This window comes from Rhinolophus ferrumequinum, chromosome 20 (assembly GCF_004115265.2).
Source record: "Rhinolophus ferrumequinum isolate MPI-CBG mRhiFer1 chromosome 20, mRhiFer1_v1.p, whole genome shotgun sequence".
Classification (NCBI taxonomy): Eukaryota; Metazoa; Chordata; class Mammalia; order Chiroptera; family Rhinolophidae; genus Rhinolophus; species Rhinolophus ferrumequinum.
In genome coordinates, this window is record NC_046303.1 from 23,572,982 (window position 1) to 23,586,495 (window position 13,514).

The 13,514-nt window shown below is 36.6% G+C and overlaps 1 pseudogene; it reads left to right on the forward strand.

Annotated features, from left to right (window-relative positions):
* Positions 1 to 299: 299 nt before the first annotated feature.
* LOC117012378 (serine/threonine-protein phosphatase 2A catalytic subunit beta isoform-like) lies at positions 300 to 1,334 on the forward strand (annotated as a pseudogene).
* Positions 1,335 to 13,514: the final 12,180 nt, after the last annotated feature.

A 13,514-nucleotide genomic window follows, 5' to 3' on the forward strand; every position in this document is an offset into this window, starting at 1 on the left:
CTAAGAAAATATGAATTCAGTATGGACTTCAGTTAAACATAACATGTCAAGTTTACAGAGAGCCGAGCTCCTGGGCTAGAGAGAGAGGAGGAGGGCTGTGGCCAGTGGTGGAGCATCGCAGGGAGAGCAAACAGGCTGCTCTGGCACCGAGCAAAACTTCCAGTAGCCCCCCAAGTACCCCAGAAACTGGTGGCTGCGTGTGCCCATGGCCGGTGTGCTGGCGGTGGCGCGTAAGTTGCGCTGAGTGGCAGCCAATTCCCGTGGGTGGCATCACGGAGGAGAAGGTGTTCACCAAGGAGCTGAACTAGTGCAAGCAGGTCTCCGAGTCCCAGGTCAAGAGCCTCTGCTAGAAGGCTGAAGAAACCCTGACAAAAGAATACAACGTAAAAGAGGTTCGATGTCCCGTGACCATCTGCAGAGATGTTCGTGGACAATTTCATGATCTCATGGAACTGTTCAGAATTGGTGGCAAATCACCAGATTAGTTGTTTATGGAAGATTGTGTTGACACAGGATAGTATTCAGTTGAAACAGTTACTCTGCTTGTAGCTCTTAAGGTTCATTACCAGTGAATGTACCACCTTTCTTCGAGGAAATCATGAGAGCAGACAGATCACACAAGTATAAGGTTTCTATGATGAGTGTTTAAGGAAATATGGAAATGCAAATGTTTGGAAATAATTTACAGATCTTTCTGTTTATCTTGCTCTCACTGCTTTGGTGGATGGGCAGATCTTCTGTCTCCATGGTGGCCTCTCACCATCCCTAGATACACTGGATCACATCAGAGCACTTGGTCGCCTACAAGAAGTTCACCATGAGGCTCCAACGTGCGACTAGCTGTGGTCACATCCAGATGACCATAGTGGTTGGGGTATATCTCCTCAAGGAGCTTGTTACATCGTTGGGTAAGGAATTTCCGAGACATTTCATCATACCCATGGCTTCACGTTGGTGTCTAGAGATCACCAGCTGATCCGGTGCCATGACCGGAGTATGGGATATGTAACTGGTGCCATGACCTGAATGTGGTAACGATTTTCAGTGCTCCAAACAATTATCATTGTGGTAACCACGCTGCAATCGTGGAACTGGATGATACTCTAAAATACTCTTTCCTGCAGTTTGACCCAGCACCTCGCAGAGGCGAGCCACCTGTTACTCATCATATCTCAGACTACTTCCTATAATGAAATTTAAACTTCTATAGTGTTGCCATGAACGACATATTGACCTAATGGAAATGGGAAGAGCAACAGTAAGTCCAAAGTGTCAGAGAATAGTTCACATTCAAAAAACTTTTTTTCACCTGGACCAAAAGATGTGATATATAAAAATACAAAGCCTCTTGTCATCAACAGCCGTGACCGCTTTAGAATGACCCAGTTCATTGCATGCTGAAGCACATTGTTGGTCATGAAACCAGTTTCTGGCACAATGCTATTTATAGTTACTTTTGCTTTCTCTGGGAACTGCAGATCATAAGACGTAAACATTAACACCTTGTGAATACAACTTGACTTCCATTTAGCGATAGCTTTACTCAGCATGACTGTAGATAAGGATAGCAGCAAACAATCATTGGAGCTTAATGAACATTTTAAAAAATAAGTACCAAGGCCTCCTCTCCACTTGGGAGTTTTGAAATCAATCGTTCTGTTTATTTTCAGGGATACCGCTTAATTTAATTGTACGATTTGTCTGCACTCAGTTTATTTCCCTTCTCAAATCTCAGCCTCATGTTGTTCTTCGTTATTGTCAGACTCTGGGGAGTTGTTTGGAACAGAACTGTTTTTCTCCCCCTCCTGTATGACCATGTTACTGCACAAGAGCACTGCAGTGTTTTGCATAATAAATCTGTGAACAAAAATAAATAAATAAATAAATAAATAAATAACATACCAATATTGGTTTATTAATTGTGATAAACATGCCACACTAATATAGTAAACTGGGTATGAAGTATATGGGAAATCTGTACTTTTCTGTACAGCTTTTCTGTAAATCTGAAACTATTTAAATTTTCAAAATATTAAAAATAAAAATAAACATGGGTAGTATGTCTCTGTGAATGGGAATTGTGTGTGTGTGTGTGTGTGTGCGTGCGTGTGTGCCTAATGAGACTTCTGGAATGACATTATAATATGCTAAACTTGATAGTCCCTTGAGCTGTTTATCTTTTTGTTTATCTGTATTTTTCTATCTTGATCATATATTACTTGTACAATGAAGAAAATAAGCCAATGTAAAATTGCCCTCTTGTCTGCTTTACGTTGCTCATTTTATTTATAAGCTTCAGAATCGTATACAATACAGAAATGTGTTTTGTCACAAAACAAGAGACAGAGATGTAAGGTGGATTCTACTCATGTATGAGTCAGAACTCTGGAAACATTTCACTCTTTATCTGCTCTGTCCTCAGCATGCCAGCTTTGTTCTCTGCCTTGCTTCCCTCAGGGCAACAACATAGATGCCAGCATTAATTATGTGGCAACATATAGTTTTATTTATATCCAGGGAAGATGAAGAACAGTTCCCTTAACCTTGGATAAAAAATTTGAGACAAGTCAGGTCATTGTGCCCACCCCTAACTGGTAATGTTTGCCATCACATATTACCGTGTTTCCCCGAAAATAAGACCTAGCCAGACAATCAGCTCTACTGCGTCGTTTGGAGCAAAAATTAATATAAGACCTGGCATTATATTATATTATATTATATTATATTATATTATATTATATTATATTATATTATATTATATTATATTATATTATATTATAGAAGACCTGGTCTTATATAGTGAAAAAAGACCGGGTCATATTAATTTTTGCTCCCAAAGACGCATTAGAGCTGATTGTCTGGCTAGGTCTTATTTTCGGGGAACACGGTACAGATGCTACTGGACTTAAGCCAAGTTTCTTGAACCAGTCACTGTTGGATTTGGAAATGATGGGTTTGGTCTAACCAGCATCCATCTGGACTGGGAATGGAGTCAATTAACCTGATACATGGGTTTCCTGGAGAGGAGTAAAACAAAGTCTTTTATAAACCTCCTGGAGGGAAAGTTTAAGTATGCAAATGGACACATCTGTGGAGGTTATTGATTCTCATTGGCTAAATGCAGTAACCATGGACACCAATTACCCGTAATCTACCTGCAATTTAGCAGGTAGATTGTTTAAAGAATGAATGGTATGATCAACTAATCTGGTAAATCTGCATCCATAAAAAGGAATAAGGGGTGGAATAAGAGGTCAGATATATAAATTTGACAGAGGCCCCTCATCAAAAAGGGGAAGACCACAGGTGGACAAAAAGAGCTCCCATCACACCCCACTGACCCTACCTTGTAACCTAGTACAGGAGTCAGCAAAAGATGGCAGCCTATAGGCTGTTCCACACTGCTGCCTCTTTTGGTAACAGCCCAAGAGATAAGCATGAGCTTCACTATTTAAGATGGTTGAAAAACAGTCAAAAGAATAACATTTTGTAACACATGAAAATTATATGAAATTCAAATTTCAGTGCCCATGCATAACGTTTCATTAGCCACGGACACACTTATTTGTTTTCATCTTGTCTATGGCTGCTTTTGCATTACATTTGGAAGAGTTGCTTAGTTCTGACAAAAACCATCTGACCTGAAAGCCAAAAATATTTACTGTCTGCCTTTTTATAGGAAATTTACCGGCCCCTCCCCTGGAGTGACTCAGGGATTTTTCTTCCTCCTTTAGGAAAGGACATCAGCTGTGCCTCCAGCCAGGTCTGTGCCCACCTTCATGAAGCTTCTCTCCCCATACCAATCACTGCTCTTCTGATTATCCTCCTGTCACCAATGACAGGCAAATTTATTTTGCCCCTAGAACAACTCTTCCAGAAGGCTCTGACCTAAGTCAGAACATATATTAATTAATCCAACTAGACCATAGAAAATTATCTCCTTTTCCATTGTCTAGTTCATATTATTTCCAACAATGCTGTTGTGCACAGCTGTTAAAAAAACAAAACCCAATGGAACAAATTCTCATTTAGCAACTAGAAGGGCATTCTGAAGAGTTGTACAAAATGGAAGGGTTTTATAGAAAGAAGGGTGGAGCAAAGGAGATATTTACAAAAGAAAAGACTATTTTTAGCCCGACATCTTTTTATGAGGGGGAGGGAATGGGAATGGCAAGGGTTTTTATCATTAAGATTGCCTCTTTTTTCTATGGGGGATGGAGAGGGCCTAGGTAACTGACTACCTTACTGGTGCTTCACCAGAAAATTCTAGACTAGTTGATTAAAAATTATGTTTCTGAGAGAGGTTGAAACAGCAAATTGGTCAAGTATTAAATTTAGGTTTGGTATCATAGGCATGAGCACAAATTGATGCTATTTTGGGCCTGTGGTTTTCTCTTTAACGATACCTATGTGAATTTCTGCAGTGAGAATGGCATTGAGATATAGCCAACCTCTTGCAAAGTTTAGAGATTTGCACGAAGACATCCCCAATCACCAGGTTTATTTTAGGCTCCTTTCTTACACATCCAACATATGTAAAGCATTTTAATTCTTCTGTTGCTTTTGACTCTGGTTCTGACACCCCCAAACTGACCTGAGTGTGGGCTCCATCTAGTGACAGAGAACGTACACTCTCTTGCGAGCAGTTTTAGTCCTGTGCCTTAGGAACTGTTGTTTCTACTTTCCTTCTTACTATGAAAATAGCAACTTGGGCTTAAAAATAGCCTGCCTCCTAGGAAAAGAATCTTCTGATATAGCCTCCTAACCATTGTAGAACCAAATGGCGACCATGTGGTGAGGGGTGTACTCAAACCTGTGGCCAAGCCCTCGATCCATAGCTAACCTTCCACAGTTACTTTCTTGGCTCTGCACAAATGTTAATATTCTGAGCAGCAAATACTGGCTAACTCAATGGTGCCTTAAGAATTTTAAACTTAAGACTTCATTAATGCTTTGCAGTTTGAAAACAGGAAACATTGATATACCCATCAATGTCTAAAAGGCCTATAAAGGATCCCTTTGTTTTTTGTGGCGTTTTTTTTTGGGGGGGTGGGAGGGAGTGGTTTTGCTTTTGCTTTTTCTTTTTTTTTTTTGGTTTTTGCTTTTCTTGAATCCTTACTTCTGTTGCATCTGCTTATATGGGCTTTTGAGGGAGAGCTGTCAGCATATGCTGGTGCTCTCTCTCCTGCAGTAGGTATGCTAGGCATAGTTTAAAGCCAAAGTCAAGCTGTGCATGTGTCTAACTGAGGCTGCCTGTGCACGGTAATGACCTGTATCTTTACTGAGGTCAGTGCAGCTGGCATTGGGTGCCATGCCTTTGTAACCAGAGTCTGCAGCACTACGGGTTCTATGCTCAGCCACACAATTGGGTGCCAGTGTTGCACAGAAGCAGGAGCTACACAAAGAAGCAGGATGCAAGGAAACTTGAGTTCCTGAGCTAGAAAAGAGTTGACTGTGATCACTGCTAGGAAACACAGTGGCCTTTTTGGCTAAGGGAGCCACAGCTTGCAGAGGCTGGGGGTGGAGGCAGTGTCCTCGCTAGCTCAGTTCTCCAGTACAGGTTTGAGCATTATTCTTGGCTATGTCATCTCTAATATTAGTTTTTCAGCACTTCTTATAATGCCATGTATTATTTAGTGTCCTTTGATAAATCCTGTTTAATTCAGCCAGAACTGATTTATGTTACCTATAACTAAAAATACTTAGTGATATACCAAGCAATTATCTAGCCTTATGTAAGGAGAAGTAATTGTGAAAAGTCCATTCAAACAATTTGGAATTACTTCCAAGTCCAAATATTATATAATGAATTCTCAGAAAGATGCTTATATTATTGTGTGATGTGATTCTTCCAGAAAATTAGATGGAGCTATTTGTATGCTTAAATCCATCCTCCTTTGAACATTTTTAAAAAATCACTGAATAGATATATCACTAGTTTTCACATATCAGAGATAGTCTGTTATTGAAAAATGATGTGTTCTTGTGTGAATTGCATTATTTTTTCTCTGCAGCCTCCACAGCACAAAAGTCAATATTTTTAAAAAACAAACAAAAAAAACACATTTTGTACTCCATTAATTTTGGTTATTAATTTGTTACTTGATTGTTTGTTTTGGAAATATGAGCAGGCAGCATGATCAGAAAATCACCGTCATGCCTATGAACATACGGTTTGTTACTTATGCCTGTAAATGCAGCTCAATTTGGTATCATGGATAACTTATATAGGAAAAAAAAAATAAAACATTTGCTATTGAATGAGTATTAAAATATTTAAATTAAAATACTTTTGTGGCCAGTCTTTGCAATTAGTAATTATGGGACGATGGCTTAGAGATACTTTGGTTTTATATTAATGTTATAGAAACATGCTTAGAATACACTTATACAAAATGGAGATTTATTTTGAGGAAACAGCATTATCTTATGAAAGCGCAAAGTCAAGAGTGTACAGGGAATTTAAGATGGAAGTGAGGGAACTAGAGAATCCACGGACTCATTCTTTGATTTCTGTTTTTTTGTGTTTTTCTTTTCTTCCTTTGAGGCAGTATATCTCATTACAACTGCTCTTTTACATCTCCTACATTGTCCTTTCTCTAGTTCGACTTTCCTTGTTTCTCTACACACAAGTTCCTCAGTTACCAAATTTTTATCACATCAGTACCACCCACCTACAGAGATCTGGTGCAAAATATCTGCTGACCTCAATTTCCATTTTATCGGACCAAATGTCCACCCCTAGCATAACCAATATGGCACAGATGGTGCAGTCACATGTGTAAACACAGCTTCCAGGTACCCTTCTTCATGAGATTTTTGGTATGGAAGGTTAAATCTCAGGAAAATCGTTGTGAAGTTGAGAACTATGCCAAGAATTGTTTTCTACATATGATAAAAGCAAACTCTTTAAGAAAAGTAAACCAGCATTCCATTTTGTTTGATCACTTTGGTATGTAAAAAAAAAAAATGGTAAAAATAACTCTTGTGATTCATAATGCTTATAAAATAAATGTTTAAATTGCACTTAACATACACTTGTCAACTTGTGCTGTACTTTTTACTTCCCAGACTTCATTTATTTTCTAATCTTCCATTTCAGGAACACCTTGGGAAGTAATGGTGAGGAAGAGGTCAGAGATCAAAGTAGGTCTAATTTAAATACTAGTTTTAAATTAGTTTTGTTGTCACTTATTGTCATTTCCCCTAGGAATCAGGAAAGTATTCAAGAGACCTCTGTCTCTATCACTTGAGGTTTCTATGAAAAATGTTCTCAACTCTAAATGTATTAAATCAATAGGCAGCAGATTTTGATATCCAAAACAGTAAATGAGGACTTTAATCTTAAAATTGAAGAATGTGTCTGAAAATACATAATGATATTTTTAATATTTCTAACACCTTTATGACATGGTAACCATGTTCTATAAGAAAAGCTAGACTCAAGAATTCATACATCAGGACTGTTTCTAATGGACATGATCTAGCAAACCATCAGCAGTTAAGTTTCTTACATGTACAAAGTTCTCTGCATTATCACACCAGAACAACCAATTAAATGATACGTGGACATAGTCTTTTTTCCTCTACTGCTTTCTTTTCATGTATTCTGTACATTATATGTAGACAATCTAATTTATGGTTTACTTTGTAATATTTTTTTCTGATAATTAGCAAAGTAATATAATTGTACTATAAAACAAAAAGAAAAGAAAAGAAAAAAAACTAAAGTTGGGACAACTGGAAAACCTCTGAATGCATTACCCTTCCCCACTGTGCAGTATGTCAATATTCTCTAACTATTAGGACAGTTAGAAAGAGACATGTCTCAGACTGACGTCAGATTCCAGTTTTATACGTGTTGTGCTGATTCCTTTAGAGCTTTTTTGCTTCCAATCTGATTAATGTTTTCCCTAGGAAAGGCAAAGATAAGTTGCTGTTTTTTTTTTTTTTTTTTTTTTTTTTTTTTTTTTTTTTTAACATGCATTCTTGCTAAGGATGAGCAAAGGGAGAATGCACTAACCCTCTGCTCTTTCTAAGTCCTGGAAATGTTCCCTGGGAGCATGTAGTGAGAAAAAACAGAAGAAGTAGAATCTCAGCAGAAGAATTGAAAACAAAGCAATCAATCTCTCCTGTGTCTTCCAGCCATTCTTTAAAGCTTAAAGACTCTTTTCAGAGTTAAACCTTGAGATATTTTGAAAAGCTCATTTCAACCAATGTCTGCAAACTTTGACTCATCATAGTTTTATCCCATATCCCAGCCTATACAACAAATAACTAGAAATATATTTTTACAGTCTACCTCAAAATTTTTCTTTATTCAAGTACAAAAAGTTAGTTATTTTTGAGGGACGTTTTGTGGTAATAGATGGGTGTTAATGGGAATCAATACAACGAAAATATAATCAAATACACATATAAATTACTTAAGAGAATATACATATAGTTTCACAAACACAAACAAACAAGCAAACAAAAAACCCATCGTGCAATCCTGAATATATTGCCTTTGCTCAGCATTTTGCATTTATTTTTAGAGACAAATAAAGCATATTTACTTGTATTCCTGATTTTTGTCTTTAGTGTTTTTTAAGGAGTCCCATCGACAAAGCACTGTCCTAAGCCCTGGAATATATTATAAAATGTATTTCCCTTAAGAAAGGAAATTAAAATTTAATTCAGAGACAGGAAGCAAATAAAGGCAGATCAACTTTATGCCAGAGCTTCATAAGTCCAGCAGACTGGAAAATTCTGCTTTATGAATGGACCGAGTTTATCGTAACTTTCCTTTGCTTTTGGACATTAAGTCTCAGAGAGGCTTAGAAGATATTCATTGATACAGAACTATTTCCTATAGCAATATTGTTATTTGATTCTATTATAAAACCAATACATAGAAAGAAACGAAAATTCAAATATTAGATGTGTTATAAGTATAAGGCATAGGGTGACACATCTGTTGTATTTTTCAGAGCTAGGTTTTGTTGTTATATGTTTTCAAAAGTATTTTCCCCACAAATGTGTTGTCTTCCATCTGAAGTTTGTTTTTGTTGTTTATCCTTTAACAATGTGATCACAGAGCTTTCCTGATGTCCTGATACATGCATATGTTCAAGCAGTGCTTCTCCAAGGGAGATTTACTAAAATATGTATTCTTGCCTCTCTCTAAACCTAGTAACAGGGCCAGCTTCTCCATTAGCCATAGTAGACACAGTTTCTAGGATCCAAGAAAATGTTCCAATTTTGTTTAAAATCAAAATCAAAATTAAATAAATATAATCCAGCTTGGATTATATTTGTCTTTATACCAACAGTTGTAAAACATAGTGTTTAATATTTTTATGGATAAAGGGTTGCACTGAAGGCAAAAGTGCCTAGAGCCCATAAAAGTCAGAATCTGGCCTTGCCCCAGAATCTCTACGACAGGGGCCCAGAATCTCCATTTTAATGAGCACACACAACAAAGTTTATTGAAACACTGCCCTTGAGCAGTAGTTTAATACTATATCCCCTCTGGGTTCAGTCAGGGTTCAATTAGAGATATAGAATCATTATGAGTATTATGCAATAAGAGATATACAGCAGGTCCTGGCATAATGTCTTTTCCTTCAGCCTCATTTCATTATAACACTGATGAGAAAAAATAATCAATTTTGGCTGGAGCCATTTTCTGCATGTTCTCCCCATGTCTGTGTGGATTGTCTCCAGGTCCTCCAGTTTCCTCTCACATCTTAAAGCTGTGCACGTGAGGGGGATTGGTGTATCTACATTGTCCAGGGCTGAGTGATTCTGGATGTGGGTGTGAGTGTGCTCTGCGATGGAAGGATGTCCTGTCCAGGGTTGGTTCTGCTTCACTCCCTGAGCCACCTAGAAAGGCTCTGACCACCCTCACCCATGAACTAGAATCAGCAGGTTGGAAAATAATCTTATTTGTTTGTATTCACTTTTCTCAAATGCATGTATAGCTCACATTTATGTCAATGTTAAATATTAGGAGTGTTTTGGGGCTTTATTTAGAACTTTGGTGATGTTTTTGTGACCAGAGTATGCCGTAGGCACTTAACTCTTGTTTATATCATTAGCAAATGAGAAAGTTGGTTTTGTTACAAGTCATTTTGCTTCAAGCTGCAGTTTGCTAGAACATATCAAAGATGTTAAGTGAGGACTTACTGTATTCGAGGGTTAGATTGTACACAATTGTGAAAGGCCCAGAGAAATAAGGCCTAGAAAAAGGATTTGGAGGCCAACTCTCCTGAGTCTGGGCTTGGGTAGAATGGTGTTAACTGGCAGGGGAATTGAGAAAGGCAGACTTGTCCAGTTAAGGGAGTAGGACAGGGAAGGTGAAAGGGAGCCAAGAAAAGTCTTTGCACGACTGTTGCCTCTGCCATCTGTTGGGGTGGGAAGTGGGGTTGGAGTTGTTGTTTGTCAACAGGCCTGCAGCCTGGCAGGAGAAGAGTGGAACATCGAGCAAGGTATAGCAAGGCAAACTTGAATGTATAGGCAGGCACCTCTGCCTAAGAGTCTCACCATGGCTAATTGAATGACCTTAGCAAAGTAAGGACGGCTTCTTCACTCCCGCCTTCTGACCCTCCCACAAACCCCTCCTTCTGCTAACACTAACCTGAAAGCAGATAGAAAATAGGATTCTGGGAAATGTAGTTCTTGCTTAGCTGCCAGAGTTACAAATAGCTGCGCCTTCTACAAATGGCTTTCACCTTCTCAGGTGAAAATGACCTTCTCAGGTGAAAATGACCTATGGTAGGTGAGCCATATTTATGCTATTTAAGTGACTCCAGTCTTTTCTCTCCTAACCTCTCACTTACTAGCTCTGTGATCCGGTGGAGGTTATCTGAACTTCCGGGGCCACTGCTCCTCCTACAAAAATGGAGATAAAAAGAATATCTACCTCAATAAATTCTTGTGAAAAACTAATGAGAAAAATAAGATGGGATGTTTCTACGACTGCATCTAGCTCATGGTAAGTGCTAAATAGATGATATTTACTATTATTATTCTTAATACAGTAGACCACAATTAAAGTAAGTGATATAACTAGGAAATCGTTCTAAATCTGCATCAAATAACAGTATTATTAGTAGTCTTAAGGATTTAATACCCAGAGAAAAGATTCATAATACCTAAAGTAACAATCGTTAGATGGCTGACTTTGTAACAGCTGCTTTGAAAACTAGTAGAAATCATGGAAATAATATCTTCAATATGCTGAGAGAAAATGACTATCAACCTAGAACTCTATAACCACAAAATTATCTATCAAAAATAAAGGCAAAATACATTTCACACATAAGACATTTGCTAATAACAAACTTCTTAATGAAACTTCTTAAATATGTGTTTTAGGTGGAAGAAAAGTAATTCTAGAAAAATGACTGAAATGTAAGGATGAATAATAAGCAAAGATATAAAATGTAACTAACTCTAAATAAATATTAACTATTAAAAATAATATTAATACTAATATTTTTAATAACTGAGTTCTTATGATATACTTTGTCACTGAACAGACTCAGGAGGGTTTCTGTGACATTTGTTGAGTCTTTGCTGTAGCCAACCAACAAAATTTAGCTGTCTTGCTCTAGTTAAGGCCTCCCTCTTTCATGGTTGGAAAAGATTCCAAAATTGACACCTGACTTTGATGCTATGACAAGCATATTACATATTAGTTAAAATTCAAAATAATGATGTTCAGTCTAAGTGTCTAACTCAAGAAGAGAGTCTATGTGTCAGTATTCTTTTAAACATTACAATCTTTCAGAGACTAGACTTTTAGTGCTTATGCAAAAGCTACTGGGTTTCTCCCAGTATATATTCTTCTGTTCTTTGGTGGAGACAGAGTTCCTTATTTTTAATTGGTCACATAGCCTCCCAGAATCAAGTCTACATTTTCCAGTCTCCCTGGCAGCGAGCTCTCGCTCTAAGATTAAATTACGGCCAATAACATACATTAAAAAGTAATGGTTGCAATTTCTAAAATGTGCCCTTAAAAGAAAGGATTGTGCTGTCCACTACCTGCCACACCCACTTTTTTAAAGGTTAGGCTATGAATTTGGTGGTGAGTTGTTTTGGATCCTGAGGAGGAGGAGTCCACCCTGGGTATGTCAGAGCAATAAGAGACAAGGAGCCTGAGTGTCTGACACGCAGAGCACCTCATCGGTCTGGACTTTTATGCCTGTTTAAGCCATTGTGATTTTGTATCTGTTATACTTAGTTGAACAATATAGTATGAACTTAATAATAGACTGACTATAAAAAAATACAAATGTAAATTTATAGCCACACTGAAATTCTTTATTGCAAACACAGCTTTGATCTTTACATTTTATGAAAACAGCATTAACTATTTCTTATGCTGTAAATATTTCAGTGATTTTCAATTTTAGAAAACAATACCATGATCATGAAAGTGCTAGTGAAATCTGTAGGGAATGTTCTATAATAATACTTTCATCTGTAAAGCATTTGTCCTCCAGAAAAAAAGAAAGTATGCCTTTAAGACTAAATTTTTGTGCCCTGTCCAACTGTATAGGGAATTTTGAATAATAACAAGAATAATAGTGAATGGGTTTTTTGTTTGTTTTCATTGTAATAAAACTGTAATGGAGTCTCAGAGCAAAGACAACTAACATATCTAATCATTTCATTTTAAAAAAGAAAACTTTGACAAAAATAGCTGATTATTTCCTTGTCTAGACAAAATCACTTTATAGAACATATAAATCGAAGCTTTTTAAAAATATTAGGAATTGATTACATTACATGATATTTAAGCCTAGCTTTCATGCAACACTAAACAATTCTATCATGTCTTTCTTTTAGTAATTCATTTGGGATTACAATATTTGAGCCACATGTTAAGCTTCCTGTTTCATAAGTAAATAATTTGCATTCTTTCTTCTGTTAAGAAACTAGTGATTAAGTTAGAATTAAACTAAGAAAATAGTAACTATGCAAATTTAAAGAATCAGTGGCCTAAAACCTGAAAATACATATATTTGTAGCCTTAACTTGACACGTGTAACTGCATATATTTCAAAATTATAAAATATATAGAATTAACTTTGTGGTTGTATTAACCATTTAATATCGGATTTTATTTGTTAGTTATGTTTTGAGTGCAGGTTAGATCTATGCTTTATGTTCCTAATATTTTATATTTAATAAATCAGCTCTATTCTAAGAATAAAAAATTTTCAATACTTAATTTTCATAAGTAAAATGTAGCTGTACAGATATTTTAATAAGGAAAATAATGTCTGCTTCTTTTATAACAATTTTTTAAAAATCATTATGACCAACACTTTAGAACATACTACCTCTAAAATTTGAAGATGAAATCAAACTTTTTTCAATTTTCGCTGCTATGAGAGTAGATACAGTGTAAATAATTTACATGGAAAACACAAAGCTTAAGAAAGTACATATAGAATTTGATTTATAGTGTAATCATGAAATAATCGTTAATTTCTCTGTTATAGAATATCCTAAAGAGATAA